A 20,048-nucleotide genomic window follows, 5' to 3' on the forward strand; every position below is an offset into this window, starting at 1 on the left:
CACCATCTGCTAATTCATAAATGCACAAAGTGTAATAAAAAGAAAGTTTAGAAGTCATTTTCATACAGTAATAACACATATTGATATTGTGGTAACACTTTATTTTAAGGTGTCCTTAATACAGAGTAATTACCTCATTAAGTACTTAGTAGTAGACGGTGTAATTACATGCAACTAAATGTACTTAATATGTAACTAAGTTATGGAACAGCATGTACTTACAGATTGTAATTATGCACATGTAATAAGCTGCAACTGTTACACATATGTAACAGGTCGAGTCTGTTACAAAGCTAACTACTGCTGTAATAAAAGGTCTTGTTACATATGTGTTACAATGTAATCATATTGAAAGTACTTTGTGTAGTACTAACAACAGGTACCTACATATGTTACTAGTTACATAGTTCACAGTTTAAATACATGCATTAGCTTCTTAATTACTTTGTAATCACATAATATTACACAGGGATAAGCTACGTAAAATAAAGTGTATCAAGAGTGTAGCAGAGCAACACGATCTCATTCATTTCAATGGAAACGGGTGACTTCCAGTGGCACGAGCAAAAGTGACTGTTGGTGACCGTATGGGCGTGTCCAGCGACGCGAGAAAGTTAAAAGTTTAACCTATGCAAATGTTACCGATATTGTTTCTTAAGTTGATAATCTGTTAAACTTAACTTTCCTGGCTTAGCGTTGTTAAGTAAGCAACTTTTTACATTCTGGTGGGAAGCCAAAAAACACACATACTGATTACAAAAGTATACTTTGTAATGATCTGCCTGTCACTGTGGATGAAAGATGGCCAGGGGAAGACAGAGACCTAATTTCCACATCTCAGGAAGAGGAAAAATGAGGTCATGGTAAGAATTATTCCCAGATTTTTACATGCCCAAAAACTTTGTCTAAAGTAGTTATTATTGTTGTATGAATGATGATCATACTTTGATATAAAAACTAACAATTCATAAATGCTGTAGAAGTATTGTACATTGTTAGCTAATTCATTAACTAATTTTAAGTAATACAAACTTAGTCTAAAGTGTACCTTTACGTTTTAGACAATCAATGTAATATAAGACAGATAGCTATTAAAATTTTACATTTCTTAACATAAGTTACAAGGCTGAATATAAAAAAGAAATGGGTTGCAGATTTAACACCAAAGCTGACACTTCATTTAATAGGAATCCTTATTTTCATTATTACACTATTGTCATCATTGTTTGAAACAATATGAATAAAATCAAAAATAGGCCTATATGTTTGCCCTTAAATTATTCAAAGACCCAAATCACTTTCAGTTTCTGTTTCCTGAAAAGGCAGGATTTTCAGGATCTCCACAACATTACAGAGGAAGATCATTAACCACTTAGTAGATAAAGTGCAAAACTCTTTAGTTATTTTTGAGCGTGATGCTAAATGTTCTAATCAGATTCAATGAATTACGCTAAGTTATGCTAAAAGTGGCACTGCCAGACCCAGAGATCAGCTGAATGGATTCCAAATGATAAAAATAAAATGTTTAACTCTACGGGAGCTGGAAAATGAGAAAATATTTTTAAAAAGTGAAGTGTCCGAGGATATATCATATGGAGGACGAGGAGTGCAAAAATTAAAAATAAATAAATAAATAAATACATGTACAAAGAAATATATAAAACAAACATAAATAAATAAATACAAAAATAAATATGCAGAGAAATATAAAAAACAAACATAAATGATTATTGCAACTTTGATTTCTTTATTTTTGTATTAAAATATTTTTAAAACTTTTATTTAATTCTGTATTTAATTATACATTTTTATTTATTCTTTTATTAATTTCCACATTAATGTATTTATTTATGTATTTATGTGAACATTTAATTATTTTTTTACATTTATTTATTTATACATTTATTTATTTAAACGTTTATTTATTTCTACATTTATTTTTTCCACATGTATTTATTTATACATGTATTTATTTCCACACGTATTTATTTCTACATTTCTGTGTCTAATATGTTAATGAGGAGGGGCGTGTTTTTCTTCAGCCGTAGCAATGGAGCACAGAGTGGCAATGCTACAGTAGTGTATACACGTGTTCTGAGGCCACAACAGTCACATCTTTTGCTCTTACAAAAGGAGTGTGGACGTGATTTTGAGTGTGGTGCAAGTGAAATGGATGTTGAGAGAGGTGGGCGAAATGGCAAAAATCACCGTTTAAGTAATTTAATATCACTGTTTCTGTATGTATTTACAGGATAAGCATGCATATTCTTTACCCCGAACATCGCGTTATAACATCCGTTCGGGATTCTTGCACACATTACAGAAACCGCATCTTTAACAGGTCTGGTAACAGTGAGACACGATAGGGTGTGCACATGAAATACACTGATCATATTTAATAAACGCCATATGCAGCTGATAGATCATTGATAGAGCTTGATGTCAACGAGGTTTGTGCACGATAAGGAGAAAAACCACACGCACTTTCACTGATGCCCACAAGCATATTGAATATTGCGTTTGAAAAGCGACTGAAAATCACTTTAACATTTGCGTTTCTTAATTTTGTATGAACAACGTGTGATGTAATCATTCATATGCCTGAGATGTGGGCTCAGTCTCCTCTTCCAACGTGCCTCTCAAACAACAGCGCAAGTTGAAACACACGGCTCGTCCAGTCGGACACCTCGCTATCAGCAGGCAATGGTCATTGCTTTCTGTCCTTTACACATCATAAAGTTATGGCAAAATGCAGGCGTATGTAAAGGCAAGCAGATAGGCATAGAATATAAAGGCAACAATTTCGCGTTAAGTGTTCTCCAATAGTAAAACATAAAGACACTGCATTACGCGGAGTAAGACAGTGATATTAAAAGACAAAATTCAGTACACGCTTTAAAACATAACATGTACAGGCAATAGCTGAGACCGAAATATGAAAGCGACCCGATAAATACAGTGTTTTCACGTCCTATCAAATGATAAGAAAATGCTTCTCTACGGTTCATTATAAAATTCATACATAATGTCCTAGTAGTGCATCACATAACGTTTTCATCATCTCACAGGTTATAAAGTTTGTAGCAATCTAGCTTTCAATATTTTTCTGTCATTTGGCTGAGGTTGTAACTGGAAGGAGGATAATTTCTAGGCTACTGTATGTCTGTCAGAACAGGATCACTTTATTACACTGAACCACACTATTTAGTACAATTACAAAATAAATATGAACATATGATATCGAAGCCTTTACAATAATAACATACATGATATGATATCAAGCATAATAAAACTAAAAAGCAATAAAAACTGTAATGACAGCATGTGGTATGACATTAAATAATGAATCATTCCACATAAAACAATTTTCCATCTTGCAGCGTAACTTAAATAACTAAGATATAAGGAAGCAGGATGGACTTATACATCGTGGTCGCCTATTATTACCAAAAACCCGAAATATGAAAAAACTCTGAGGTAACTCTGAGGTAAACCGTGCCAAATGCGCTATTTTAACCGTTCACAATAAATACTCTTAATAGTGACAAAGAAACATAACTGAAACAGGTTTTAATTGACAAAGATTGTATTTAAAACTGGTGTATACTCACATTCATGCAATGACGCACACAAAAACACAAATATCTGTACGAATGCTGCTGTTCACAGCGCACATCTAGCCCCACTATGCAATAATGATGATTGACAGATGTGCTAATATTCGTCTTTCCAACATTTGGCCAAACATAAAATATGTTTATAAAACTATAAGATAGTATTGTCTATGACTCGACAAAAAATGCTAGACAAAAACTTCTCTCCACTCCTCACATACATGAAAAAGAAAATGCTGTACATGTTTGTAAAATTAGTTTGGCTACTCTTGCATTATACAAGCAGTTATGACAGAGACGCTCCAAAATGTGTGAGGCATTTCATTCACTGAAGAGGCATGGTAGGTTTGAGAGTTCGTGTCGGTCCCGACCATTTGCCTGCTGATAGAAGCGAGGCGTCCGACTGGACAAGCCGTAACTTGCGCTGGTGTTTGAGAGGGGCACGTTGGAAGAGGAGACTGAGCCCACATCTCAGGCATATGAATGATTACATCACGCGTTGTTCATACAAAATTAAGAAACGCGAATGTTAAAGTGATTTTCAGTCGCGTTTCAAACACAATATTCAATATGCTTGTGGGCATCAGTGAAAGTGCATGTGGTTTTTCTCCTTATCGTGCACAATCCTCGTTGACATCAAGCTCTATCAATGATATTAGCTGCATATGGCGTTTATTAAATATGATCAGTGTATTTCGTGTGCACACCCTATCGTGTCTCAGTGTCTGTTACCAAAGATGGGGTTTCTGTAATGTGTGCAAGAATCCCGAATGGATGTTTATAACGCGATGTTCGGGGTAAAGAATATGCATGCTTATCCTGTAAATACATACAGAAACAGTGATATTAAATTACTTAAACAGTGATTTTTGCCATTTCGCCCACCTCTCTCAACATCCATTTCACTTGCACCACACTCAAAATCACGTCCACACTCCTTTTGTAAGAGCAAAAGATGTGACTGTTGTGGCCTCAGAACACGTGTATACACTACTGTAGCATTGCCACTCTGTGCTCCATTGCTACGGCTGAAGAAAAACACGCCCCTCCTCATTAACATATTAGACACAGAAATGTAGAAATAAATACGTGTGGAAATAAATACATGTATAAATAAATACATGTGGAAAAAATAAATGTAGAAATAAATAAACGTTTAAATAAATAAATGTATAAATAAATAAATGTAAAAAAATAATTAAATGTTCACATAAATACATAAATAAATACATTAATGTGGAAATTAATAAAAGAATAAATAAAAATGTACAGAATTAAATAAAAGTTTTAAAAATATTTTAATACAAAAATAAAGAAATCAAAGTTGCAAGAATCATTTATGTTTGTTTTTTATATTTCTCTGCATATTTATTTTTGTATTTATTTATTTATGTTTGTTTTATATATTTCTTTGTACATGTATTTATTTATTTATTTATTTTTAATTTTTGCACTCCTCGTCCTCCATAATATCACACTGTATTTACTCTATAATTTCATAGATCAAGGGCACCACTTCAAATTACTGCAAATGTTAAAGTTACCTGATAAATAATAAATACATAAATAAATAAGTTGTTATTCCTATTGTACTCACCTTAAAACACAGATAACCACTTTAAATCAGCTGGACTGAAGTGATGCGGATGACGTACGAAGTGGCTGACGTGTTATCTGGTGCGCCCCAGCTGGGGTTTTTTTGTGCCCCCGGGCTTCGTTTACAGTCTGAGGGAGACGCACGCTGTAAGTTTGAAAAAAAAAACTTGTCTGAGGATAACATGTCATCTGCGTCACTGCAGTCACGTGACTTTAGTCTTGCCCATGCGCTTCACAACCGACGCGCAAGAGAAGACAACGCTGAATAAAGTCGTAACATTTATTTGTTATGCTTTCTAACTGACACACTGATGTCACATGTTTGATGATGTTTTATTACCTTTCTGAACATGGACAGTACACCGTACCTAGATTTTCAATGAAGGGTCAACAAGCTCTCGGACTAAATATAAAACATCTTAAACTGTGTAAGGACAATTTCCTGAATGAAGATAGCCCCTCCCTGGGGAAGCACAGCATGACATCACCATGAGGCCCGAGAAAGCAACTCCCACTGAGACACATTTGGTTTTCAAAGATCACACCTTTAGGATGTCATACATTTGTATTTGTATTCTCTCAAAGCAAACTGTATATGAAATGCTACATGCACAAATAATCTGAAACTAATATTATTTGCTTTCTATTGAAATATCTCATTGCAAGTGGTTACAATGGTCTCACTCTTTTAACAACAGAATTCAATGTTAAAGTGTTAGCAAACTCAATCAATGTTGATAGACACCTCCCACACCCCCTGTATGCAAATTAAGGACAGCCCTGAGTTTTACAATAACCAATCAGTACCAAATTCATATATGCTTTGTTCTCTAGTTATTTAAGGAGATGTGTAAGAGATTCATGTGGGACTTTTTATATCTAGATATGCACCCCCATGATGCTGTATCTTTGATTTCATTTTACTTTAAGGAATCTGTAAACAGATCTTAATCAGTTGCCAGGTATGCAATATTCTCATTTGATTCTTCGTGTTCAATTGGATTGTGAATTGACTTTGAATTATGACCTTCCTACCTGGCTAATAAATTGTTTGGATTATTCTGTGTTGCTATGAAAGTAATTGACATGAGTAGTAAATTACGATGTATCCTTGTCACAGCAATGTCTGAAAATCAGGCTAGTAACGGACTAAAATCCCATACTAGATGGCATAGTGGTACATCAGCGGAGGATTTTGGAGATCCGACTAGCACTTGGCGTTAGTTTAAGTTAAATTAGATGCGTGGAGGCTAATTTCCTGTTTAGAGTAACATATAAATGTCGTCTGACCGCTCTAAATCAGATGAGCCTCAACCTCTGATTATTTCAATATTAATCTATCTAAGTTGCATATTAAATTATTGCACGATTATACAAAGCAATCACTGGAGAAGACGGTCAGTTTTGTTTTATGATATTGGTTGTGAACCTCTGGTTAGAAATAACTATTGTAATAATTAAGTTGCACCTCTATGGGGACTAAATAAAGTATGTTCAGAGATGAGCACGCATAAAAGGCGGCCTTCTGAACATATGGTCTAACCTCTAGCAGCGACCAAGCCTGATTCTATTGTGATCATGGGCCCGCATGATTATTAAATATTAATAAACGGCCGGTGCGTGAGTCCAAAGCGACATGAGTAGCCGAACGAACGAATGCAATAGCAAGTAGGGCTAAACCAGAATAACCAAACATCCACCCAAATAAATACCTATATAGCGTTTGGAGATGCTTCATTTAGGCTTATATTCCTAAAAGTCATTTCAAACAGGACCATTTCAATCCAATTTACCCAATGAAGTAAATCACCTTCAGCCAGGGCCGGATTAACCATACGGGCTTGGGCAATTGCCCAGGGGCCCAAGACCTCCAAAGGGCCCAGGGTAGCAAGGGCACGAGCAAAATACTGTATCTGGTAATCTCCCGCTGGCCGCTTTATATTAAACAAACTGTCAACACGGGCTTTACGCTCAATGCGCTGCAAAGAGAGACGCTGCGCTGCCTAACGTGAGTTGAGGGCGGTTGAGTCTCATGCGGACTGACCAATGAAGAGAGGGCCTCAGGTTAAAACCCTCTCCTCATTGGTCAGTCCGCATGAGGTGGGTCAAAGGTTCGCCGAGCATTACGTGACGCAAGGCGTTGGTACAACAGAAAAAAAACGAGACACGGAGAAGCTAAGGGGGAGCGCGAAGCGGAAATTAAAAAAGGAAAATGACATCAGAAACGCAGAAAATGTAAAGTATAAACAGTGGTGTAGTCTACGTGATACGCAGGTATCTTCGCGATCCGATCGGCGTATGAAATCAAATAACTATAGCGGCGCGAAAGTGACTGGGGAGCAGAAAACCCACAGGCGAGTGACAGCTAAGTAGCACGAGAGCGATTCCAGTTATCACATGGAGAAATCTGCGTTGAATCGCTCTCGCGGTACTTTGACATCACCAAGAGTTCTGCTTAGCGCCAAATGAAGTCGAACCTGCAGACAGTGAAGCTGCTCACATGACACTGTAAACAAACAGACACAGACCATGTGGAGAAATGAACGAGAAGTGCACAACATAAAATCCGGAGAGTACAACGCACATGTGAGTAAACAACATTTAAATCATCAATCCATTATCTGGAGGTAAGGCTCCAATAAAATAAAATAAGCCGGTGTTTATGTCCTGATGTTTTTTAGCTGCCTTCCAGCATGTTTGCTTGTGCTTCACAGTGTTAAACTTCCTTTCCCTGTGATTATTTATATATCTACGTTCAAGATGTAGCCTATATGATCTTAAACTTCTGTGAGAAAAGTCATGTCTGCGTTGATGTTCAGTTCAGACTTGCATATTAAAGATCATTTTCTTCACTTTGGTTTGGGTGTCTAATATAAGGCTATATGATGGTTTTGTAATAATAATTAAGTAAAAGCCTATTTTCATTTTTAGACAATGCTTGTATATGCAAAAAATAAGCTTTTTATATCAATGACTATGCAAATTAGAGTTTATCCATGGTCTTCTTAAATGTGTATTAATTAAAAAGTTCTGTTAAGTGAGCTTCCGTCAACGACGAGGACAACTCAGCTAAGTTAGCCAGGACTTTTCTACACCGCCAGCTTACGTTTACAGCCCGGAGATTATACAGATGCTGATGTGTTTAGTTTTCATAGCATCATATGTGAGTGAATGTCTTTGATAGGGGACATAGTAGTGCATTTGTATGAGCATTTAAATATTTGTAAATCAAAATACACCCGATGACAGTTAGAATTTGAAGTATTGAGTATATTTACTGTATAATACAGTAATATATTCTGTATATGACCATATTATGGTGATCCTGGGGTCGTGATGATGGGGCCTTTGAATATTGTTGCCCAGGGTATAACAAAGTGTTAATCTGGCCCTGCCTTCAGCTTTACATCTTTGACAAGATATAGCAGTAGTTAGCATGTAAAGGCTTTTGTGGAGTGTTATGTAAGGAATAATTGACGACGGGCCATTGAATTATAAGAAAATAATGCACACCAAGGTGGTAATGCGGAACGACGCGAAGCGGAGTGCCATTACACCGCAGGTGTGCATTATTTTCAAATAATTCAAAGGGCCGGAGTCAATTATTCCGCTTATACCACGGTTACCACAAACATTGCTCTGGTGCCTATTTTTAAGACATTTGAAAAGATAGGTGTGCGGTTTACAGAAAAATAATCAACACCCATAGAACATTTCTCAGCCAATCAGAATGCAGCATTCAACAGACCCGTGGTATAAGTGTAAAATATTTAATTACATTTGTCTAATTTTGGTTGGTTTGGTCAGTCTTAAAGCACAGATAGCACAGATACACTTTTCACTTTTAAATGTCCAAGCTGATATTTCACATATTGACATACATTTATCAAAAAAAAACAAAAAAAAAAACGAGATTGCACACATAACACTTTAAATGTAAATTATTTGAATTCAACTTTTCAGATTTTCAGTCTGGTAAAGAAATAATAAACATTTATAGCCTTATTAAGTACATCTTAATAAATATTCTCAAGATATTATCAGATGGTGACATAGGCTTCATGTCACCAGCTATACTGCTGCTATCAAGTCAATCCTGAGCAGAATTAACAATCTGTTCCGTCATTTTAACATTGGTTCTACTAACTCCAAAATCCAGATTTTTTTGGAGACCTTTCAGGCATGAAAACGGGTCAGGGGTGAAAAAGATGAGAAGAAAATTACCCCTCTAGGGTCTGGGAGCATGCTCCCCCTTATAATTTTTTTAAATGACATATTTTAAAGCATCAATCTGATGAGTGTTGAGATGCATTTTTCTGCCAACCTTTTTATTACTAATTAGTGGGGAGCTAGCACATTTTTGCCATTAATGCCATATTAAAGTATCAGGACAAAAGGTGGGCTACAGCAGCAGTGTGGGTATGGTTTTATGGTGATATACAGTGTGTCGTTTTAAGCCTTTGTCAAAATGACAAATCTCCTAATTTATAACTTTTATGCCTACAACATATGGTATGTTAATTTATAGTTTAATTTACAGCTTTTCTTTTTACAGTCCTTTAATTGAACCATTACCTTTACTTTATGTCTAAAACAAAACACTTGTGACTCCTGCACTAAGGGTTAAAAACGTTATCCCCTTCATATTAATCTACATGTGATAAACTAAAAAAATAGTTATTGTCTAGTTTGATAGTCAGACAGTTAGTGATTTCACACATAGAAAAGAGAGAAAGAAAAGAGACCTTACAGGAACAAGCTCACAAACAGCATTGTACTGGCAAAGGTAACTTACGTTTTTTTTACTTGCGTTTAATGTATTGTAATTAAGTTACATTGCATTTAGCAGACACTTTTGCTTAAGCACCCCTAAAAAGGGGCTAGCCTCGCCCATGTTCTAATGTATTTTAACTGAAATGTGAGAACCTCGATGACGTATGCGGTCGAGCAATGCGACTTCCGGAGAACGCACCCGAAAACATGTTCGGGACGCGTCCGGTGGAACTGGAAAAGATGGCCACCTTAACTAGATACTAATGCTGCGTTCCAGGCAACCTGTAACCAGTAACTCACGACTTCAAAACCACGACTCACGACTCTGAACTGGGAGTACATCGATCTAGTACGAGTTCACGGGTGGGAAGTCACAGGTTTGACTGCCATTCCAGTGCACTTTCACCGGTAGAAGGTTGTAAAAACACGAGTTACAGGCTGCCTGGAACGCATAGGGTCGTGAGTCGTGGTTTTGAAGTCGTAACTCACGGGTTTAAAAACCTGCCTGGAACGCAGCATAACACTACGTTTACATGCAGCCAATAACCCATTTAAATCCGGAATATTAACAATAACCCGGTCGCGCACGTCCATGTAAACACCGGCAAAAACACGAATATGCTCATATTCCTGTTTTTAAAAACCCGAATATTACCCCTGGGTTACCCCTTTTCTAACCCGAAATTTTGGTCATGTAAACGCGTATCAGCATATCCCCATTAAAAGGAACATTGATTTGTGTACTGCGCATGTTCTATTCGAAAGGAATCTTGGTCTTTTGAGTAGAGGAACTTCAGTAGCGTAACGAGCCAACACCGGGCCCCTAAGCAGGATTATCAAGGCGGGCCCTTTACTACAGCACGTGATGACGCAATGTCCACATGCAGGCTACAATGAATAGGACATGACAGGATCATAGAGACATTAGATGACTGACAAAATCAGAAATAGCCTACGTGCACCACAACACAAACATAACACAGTTGCCAGCGCACCATAACATATGAAAAAACACTGCTGGTGACAGCACACTATAACATATTGTTACTCACTGCTATGACTACACACACATGTCACGGCCGGGGGCGGACCCAAAGGTAACTAAAAGGCCACGCCCAGAGGTGGGTAGAGTACCCAAAATCTGTACTCAAGTAAAAGTACAAGTACTTATACAAAAATGTACTCAAGTAAAAGTAAAAGTATCAATCTAATTATTTACTTGAGTAAGAGTAAAAAAGTATTAGATGAAAAAACTACTCAAGTAGTTAGTTACTCGTTACTTCCGATCTAATAGAGAAGTAGCGCAAAAGCACTGAATTTCAGACTACTTGGAGGTTTTTCACAAACCTCTCCTTAAAAGTCTCATTGTTCTGCTTATATACAAGTAAAGCAGCCTATCTCAGTCCTGCAATGGGCACATTATCACATAACGTGTCATTTGAGAAAAAATCTCAAACACACACACAGATGTTTTTCTGACGGTTAACTCTGTATTTATTTCATGTTCACAACACAAACTTGTCAGCATCTGCCTTTAAACATGCAAACAGTAAACAAAAAAGAACGTGTGTGTCTGTTTGTTATCATGTTTTTATATGAATAGGTTATTTTCATTGCCATTAAAGTGCAATTACTGAACATTAACAGGAGCTTAATAAAAATGATCATTTTAGAATTTCATATGGAACTTATCTGTTTGTGCAAATCAACTCTACATCTATTATAATATATAATACATGTTTCTTTAAAATCAAACGTTATTCTTTTATTTTTATTAATTCATTCTTTAGGAAGGATTTAAATAAAATACAATCCCGTTTTTATTTGAATGTATTTTCTATACATTGGTGAGGTGTCCGGATTTGTGTATAAATGCAAGACGTCCTTACATTTTGCTGTTCAGTTTGTTTAGTTGTGGGGAAATTATATGGAAATGTGCAGATGTGAAAGTGCTGCTTGTATGGTTTAACTTACACTAGGTTTTGTCATCGCTTGCACAAGAGTGCATATGGCAAAAACACATTAATAGTGTTCAAATAGACAATACTGACACTTACTTCAGGTTGGATCTTGAATTCCTGTACGTTGAGATGTCAGCTCGTTTATTGAACAAAGCATGCATCGCATCATGAAACTATTCTTTTTGACCTCTTGGAGTGAAAACATAGACCGAACTTGAAGCCGCCATGCATGATCTGCCTCCGATATCTCGCACAACGCACACGCGCCCTCACTGCTTCTCTTATCAAATACGCGCGGTTGCGCGCGCTAAAGGGTGACCGCGCGGTCACGCGCGCTAAAGGGTGACGCAGCCTGTCTCGCGAAACTTTCGAACACGCCCTATAAACTTTAAAAAATATATATATTCATGAATTATTACCATTTGAAAGTAGCGCAGTAACGCCACCGAATGTAGCGAAGTAAAAGTACAGTTTTTTCACTAGAAATGTACTTGAGTAAGAGTAAAAAGTACATATCCTTAAATTTACTCTAAAAGTACTAGTTACACAAAAAATTTACTCAAGTACATGTAACGAAGTAAATGTAATTCGTTACTACCCACCTCTGGCCACGCCCCTCTCTAACTTCCACCTCGAGGAGGTACCCAAGACCACTCCAATGACCAGACAGACGAGTATACTACGGTTAAAAGTATCACTTTATTTAAATAGTTAAAAGGGGAAAGGGAAAGGGGAAAGGGCAGTTAAAACGAATGACTCTCTTCTTGTCTCCAGGGGCGGTTTGGACCAGGAGATGGGGACAGAGGCTCCTTTCTGGCTTGGTCCTACTATCCGTGGCACCCTCCGCTTCTTCCTGGAGGCAAACAAGTAAAACACTGTAAGTGAACTAAGTATTCCACATGGGACTTCAACTTGCCGGCTTTTTCACCCTTATCTCCTACGCCCTTAGGTTCTTCCAGTTGGGGCCCCTCGCTCTCCTCAGGACGGTGTACGAGGGCAAAGGTAAGTATTTCACTCTTTCTCCACAGTTCGTTTCTTCCCCCAGGTGTTGCTTTAAACACAGACGATTAGACACGTAACACAGACAAGTCACTCACGGGGCTCAGCTGTCTCGTTCCCCTCTAGGCGGTACACTAGGACGAAGGTAGGTATTCCTCTCTTTCTTCTCCGTCCTTTTCCTCTACAGGACTTGGCTTTAAGCACAGACAGAATTATTGCATCACACAGGTAAGTTACTCACGGGGCTGGACTATCCTGTTTGCTTCGAGGCGGTGCACTAGGACAAAGGTAAGTGTTTCTCTCTCTCTCTACGCCGTTCGGTTTACGGCTGGGGCGTTGCTGTAAGTACAGGTAGGTTAATACATCACACAAATAGGTTACTCAAAAGGCACGAACGTCTCGTGTACTGCAGACAGTGGGCCCTCGCGGCAGCGTTCATGTACCGTATACCTCCAACCGTCTGCTTATGCCTTCGGGGTGTCGTGGGGACTAATGGGTCAAATGTGGCGGAGCCGAACGCTTCCCTGGCTCTCCCTCCTTGCTTGGACACTTGGGGCCACGAATAGGGGCGAACTCTCGATGAGGCTCCGCACACACCAGAGGTTTCTGTGGAATAGATCCCAAAGAGAATGCCGTGACCCGAACTCCGTACGATACACTTAATTTGCTACTCACTTGCACGTAGCGCTGGGCTTCGCCACTGTCTGCTCCAAAAATAGAATGGTTAATACTAACACACAGGGGGGGGGCTCCTCTTCACACGGGGCGCGAGCCACCACGTGTTGTTCCTTCCTCACGAACCGTCCGAGGCGGGGGCGGTTCCTGTCACTACAGACACTGCACACACACAGCAAGCTTTGTGTAAACACCAAAAGATAAGTTCACTCACCCCACAGCACTCGGCACACTCTCACGTGAATTTCTAGGCTGGACCACCTGGCCTCGACCGGTCAGTGAGGCCCGTTGAGCTTCGCTCCCACCGCAGGAGAAACAGTATGGTAATATAATGAAAGAAATCAGTACAACCCCTGTGTGTTATTTGCTACCCGTTTGGCTCACCCACACTTCTTGTATCCGCAGGGCCAGATAACATACAGTAACAGCTCCTACGTCGTCTTCCTGTTCGCACTTCCGGTTGTCTCCTGGCTCTCCCACCCTTCCCTTCACAGTGGGGCCAGGTACCTTTAACACACTCAGAATGCACAATGACAACCTTATATCAGTGCAGCATACACATACACCAGCGGTTACTCACTCGTTGTTGAATCTCACAACCTGTTTGTACTTCCGGTTGTTATGTGGCTCACCCACGCTTCCGTTCACAGTGGGGCCCAGTACCTTTAACACACTCAGAATACACAATGGCAGCCTTATATATCAATGCAGCATACACATACACCAGCGGTTACTCACTCGTTGTTTGTACTCAAAATCTGGGTTCGACTGCACTCGTTGGTTTCTAAATCCTCGGATTCACAACTACATCCGTGTCCAAACCTCTTCACCTAGTCACCTTTTGCCTCTTTTTCTCCCCAAGGGTTCGACGTAGATCCATACGGCAGCTCACACAGCAGCAAACGCAGCGTGTACAAAGTACACCAACAAGCACCCCTCTGATCTCTTCAAAGGCCTTTTTGTACTCTGCTTAATCCCCTGATGGACCTATCAGGAATCGCTGTATCAATTGCCCTCACCTGCGCGTAACTCAGCTTGATCTAGTGTTTCGGGGAAACCCCGGAAATCCCGGTGTTTCGAGATAGTTGTCCGGGCGGAACCCATCTTCCACACTTTTGGTTCCGCCCTCACAGATCGTCACCTGGTGACACACACGTACACCTAGGTCTAAATACATAAAAAAAGATGCTCACTTACATTATAGGCTATAGCATTACATTATAACCACATTATAATTTGTAGAGGCATTTTCCGGGCTTCAGTTCTGGATGGCATGATGCACACAGCAGCTCTAAACTTCAGACAAAACGAAGCTCAATCATTACATTCGCCGGATCGATCCATACCGTTTAAAATCATGTGTTTTCTTACTGCTGCACTTTGTGCTTTGCTTTAGGTGTCTTGTGTAGTGTTTGGGTATTTAAAGCGTTATCGTTTCTTGTTTGTGCTAAGAAACCAAAAGATACAAACCAGCCGATTTCAAAAGTGCACAGAAACTCTGGGCTGTGATTGGTTGGGCTCTATCTAGAGATCGACCGATATATCTGTTTCCCGATATTTTCCCTGATATTTGAGCATTTTCCAATGATCGGATATCGTTTTGTAATATCGGATTGACCGATAAACGAGAGAATTGTAGCTGGACGCATCTGATGAGAGGAGCTCACAGCAGCAGCAAGGTGCACAGCAAATATGAAGGCGACGCGACTTCATTAAAAGGTCTGTGAGTATACTTACTTTGCATATGAGGCATTTATAACACATCTCATCTGTGCATTAATGTATGTTATGTTAAATAAGTTGATATATTAAAAGCAATGTATGCAGCTTGTCCAAGAATAGAGATGAACTCACAGAGTCACGCTGATTCATAAAATCCGGTCCCAAAAACGACGTAGCTTTGCATGAATAAAACAACCATGAGTTAATGCTTAATTAAAAACGCTAAATTAAATTCGTTTTTCTTTTATTTATGCTTATCATTAGCATCGTAAAATCACGTTCATATTGCTGTTCACTTAAGTTACCGGGGTTGAAGGCTGAAGCACAGCCATCACATGTAGCTAACTTTTAACAAGATTTACCATATTAACATTTGCCAGATAAACATTATTTTGCTAAAATATCTAAATAAATGTCTGTGGATATTAATTAATTATTTATTACCTCCGCAAGCGGTCACAGTTTGATACAGTCAATGCGCGAGTAAATGCATAAACAGCGCTGTCAACAGCCATTTCATTAGCTATAACAACAAAATATTAATTATTCTGACATCAAATAACATTACCAGTTAAGAAATTAAATGATATATAAGCCGTTTTGATTGTTACTTTTCTGAATGTAGTATTCCAGTCAGTGATGATATTTGTAAAATCTCTTTGCTAACTATTGGTTGGATTGCTGAAGGGTACAGGTTGCTGGTCAAGACAAAGGTATTATATCCCAAAATGGCACTTAATTCACCTGTTTAACTCTATAAACTATGTAGAATATACAGCCAACTCCGCTATACTTTCCTCTCTCTCCCGCTCCGTTACCTGGCAACCGCAAGCGCGAACTTTGGATCAGTCCATTTCTGACGAAATGATAGAGGTGTTTGGAATGGTCCATGTATTGGGACTATAGTTTTTACATTATTCATTAAATTAATATTATTCTTCACTCTTTCAGACCCCTCTATTTATTACTTTGTATGCAAAGAGTGAGTGATTATGATGATGATTATTACTATAAGGGTTTGTTCAGTTCAGTAGTGTTATAGTAATTATGTCAAAATCAGAAGTATAACAGTAAATAAAAATCGGTTCAGCATATCGGTTATCGGGCACATAAAAAACAGAGTATCGGTCGATCTCTAGCTCTATCGCTAGCGGTGATTTCATTGGGCGATGGCTTGTTCGAATTCATGCGTCATAAGAATTGACAGCCGCGTGACGTCAAACTACGGCGAGATTCGCGAAACCATACGGAGGAGTTTGCTTTTAAATCGCTCTCGCGGAACTTTGACGTCATCCGGCTGCCGGTTCTTGTGGCGCCGCATGTGATACTATGCTATTCATATTTCGTTAAATACAGTTAATGTGTGAAAAAAGTGAAAGATGACAGATTAACTGTAGCGTCGTCTGCATCTAGATGCAGTTTCTAAGATTAAAATTACTTAATTTTAACTGATCACCACATATTCAAAGCGCCATAATATAACCAGCATTAAAACCACTTAAAATAAAAACCGTTTTTTCTTTTGTATACAGCGTCCGCTCCGTGGATAAGGAAGCTGCCGCCAATAACGCCGGTGGCTTTATTATTAACTGACTGAATACTTGACTCTTACCTGAACATTTAGATATGAAAGTTTAACATCAACAGTACCTGCGTGAAACATTATAAACACTGACGATCATCTGCCGACTCGACTGTTTCTGCACGTCCGCTTAATTAACGGCTTTTCGTTCGATCCGCGTGAGATAAACATTTTTGTTCTGTACTTTTTACCTTGCATGTATTTCTACATATTTTCGGCGAAGTAACACTCAGGATATAATGTAAGTTATTATAGATATCATATAAGCTTGTTCTGAAAGGATGACAAATCCGTCTGACTAAAAATGATCTATCCAGCTTAATTTAGCCAAAATAATGATTTATTCGATTTCATACTTTATAGATGTTAATTTATCTACTAATATATTATTGAAAATGCCATGAATAAATATTCATTGCCTTCTGTAGGCTATTGCATTCGTTTTGTACATTTATAGGTGCATAAATACTGTCTAATTTTAATTTCTTTAAGACACTGTTGTGTTCTGTATTTACCGATGCTCTGTAAATTTGCACTTAAAAACCTTCTTGTTAGAAAATTGTTCTTTAATTATTATTTTTTCAAAAATATATTTAGCTGAAGGCTAGTATAGCTTGTTAATCTTTTTCTCATAAAAGGCATGTAACTTAGCCTACCCTGCTTCTACATCGGTGCAGCTTGTTCTGGATTTAAATAATAATTTTATTTTAGTAAATGAAGCCGGTACAAAATCACAGCATTTACCTTTTGATCACAGTTTACATCGGGATATTGCCAATTCCATGTATACAGGGGTAACTCTCTCTGCTCACGCATGTAAACGGGTTATTCCGAATGTTCCAGAAACCCGAAACCCGATGTTAACCTGACCATAACCCGAATATTTACAGCATGTAAACGTGTAAGCCCTGTTAACCCTGACAAAAGGTTGTATTTGATTTTAGACTTGTGAAGTTTTAGCGCAGTGTCGTTGCTAAGAAACGCTCTCTTGTTTACCTTTGTCTCACGTGCTGCAATCCGTTTGTTCTTGCGTGTTCTCGCGTGTCCTCGCGTGCGTTAGTGTATTACAGTAAATACAGTAGTAGTTTCGGCCATTAACTTGTTGTTGATTGTTTTCGGGCGTGTCCTGCTGAGTTTCAGCCCACATTCGAAGCACTTGATAAAGCAGGCAGTCCACCGCGGCAGCAGTCGCGTGCAGCCCTCGTCGTGTGAAGACCGAAGAGTGTAAAGACCATCGACTCTACCTGCGCGACTCCACCGAGCAGAGACACCGACAGGGCACTTGAGTATTGCACTTTTTGTACAAACTTTTTCTATTTATCCTTTTTCCTCTCTTGTACATTTCCTATTCTTATAATTTTACTATGTGCTTTCACATCTCTACTGTCATTACAATTCGTAAATCTGTTGTATCACGTCGCCACGAAAGAAATATTAATAACCTCCGCACTCTCCCTCCTTCCACTATTGCCTCACTTTCTCTTCCCATTGGCTTATGGAACTGCCAATCTGCTGTCAACAAAGCAGATTTCATAACTGCCATTGCCTCACATTCTGGCCTTTCTGTTTTAGCACTTACTGAGACATGGATTAAACCAGAGGACACTGCCACTCCGGCTGCCCTCTTCAACAACTACACTTTCTCACACAGTCCTCGCACAACAGGAAGGGGTGGAGGAACTGGTCTGCTCATCCCAAAGGACTGGAAATTCCAACAGCAAACCCCCTCATGTGACAGCAACTCTTTCGAATCGCATATTGTTACTATCATCCACCCTACTAAAATAAATTTTTTAGTTATCTATCGCCCCCAGGTCAACTTGGACACTTCTTGGAGGAGTTAGACATACTTCTGTCTTCATTCCCTGAGGATGGTACTCCTTTAGTAGTACTTGGTGACTTCAATATCCACCTGGAGAAACCACAGGCAACTGACTTCAACACCCTGACTGCGTCGTTTGACCTCAAGCGAGTCCCTACTTCACCAACACACAGGTCTGGTAATCTTTTAGATCTTATCTACACACGCTGTTGTTCCAGCTACCACACCCAGGTCACCCCACTTCACACATCTGATCACTTCCTCATTACTCTCGACCTCGACCTGACCCCCCCTGTCGCTACATACGATCCCCTATTGGTCACATTCAGGCGCAACCTGCGCACGCTCTCTCCCTCCCGCTTATCCTCTGCGATTGCTTCCACGCTCCCTGCTCCCAGCCAACTCTCTCTGTTAGATACTGACAATGCCACTGACACATTTTTATCCACTCTTACATCCTGCTTAGACACATTATGCCCTCTGACATCTGGACCGGCCCGGGTCACACCTCCTGCTCCTTGGCTAACTGAGGTTCTCCGTGAGCATCGCTCCACACTCAGGGCTACAGACAGGAAGTGGCGCAGATCGAATGATCCTTCTGATCTCTGCCTCTATCAGTCTCTTCTTGCCTCCTTCTCCAAGGATGTCTCCTCTGCAAAGACCCTATACTACCATTCAAAGATTAACAACTCATCTGACTCTCACACTCTCTTCAAGACCTTCTCTACCCTTCTTTGTCCCCCTGCCCCCCCACCTTCATCCGACCTAACGGCTGATGATTTTGCTTCCTTCTTTGTGAAGAAAACTAAACTAGTCAGTTCTCCAAGCCGCCGCTTCTTGCGCATTCTCAAAAAAATCCCTGAGACATGCTCCCTTCCCTCCTTCTCTCTCCTATCCGAAGCAGATGTTTCCAAGGTCTTGGCTTCTAGTCATCCGACTACCTGCCCGCTAGATCTCATACCCACCCATCTCCTCCAGGCCATCTCTCCGTCTGTTATCCCTGCTCTCACTCACATTATCAATTCATCCCTTTCCACTGGCACCTTGCCTGTAGCATTTAAAGAGGCCCGGATAACCCCGCTGCTGAAGAAACCCACTCTCAATCCTGCTATGCTAGAGAACTACAGACCCGTTTCTCTTCTTCCCTTCATTTTCAAGACTCTTGAACGCATTGTGTTCAACCAGCTCTCCACTTTCTTCACACAAAATAACCTCCTGGATAGCAATTAGTCTGGATTCAAAAGTGGTCACTCCACTGAGACTGCGCTCCTCTCAGTCATTGAGGCCCTAAGGCAGGCAAGGGC

General features: G+C 39.3%; 1 protein-coding gene across 10 annotated transcripts in view; it reads right to left on the reverse strand.

Moving 5' to 3' along the window:
• Positions 1–20,048, reverse strand: part of LOC135735638 (interferon-induced protein 44-like) — a 104,594-nt gene that overhangs the window by 21,405 nt on the left and 63,141 nt on the right. The window lies entirely within an intron of this gene.

Source organism: Paramisgurnus dabryanus, chromosome 4 (assembly GCF_030506205.2).
Source record: "Paramisgurnus dabryanus chromosome 4, PD_genome_1.1, whole genome shotgun sequence".
NCBI classification, from domain to species: Eukaryota; Metazoa; Chordata; class Actinopteri; order Cypriniformes; family Cobitidae; genus Paramisgurnus; species Paramisgurnus dabryanus.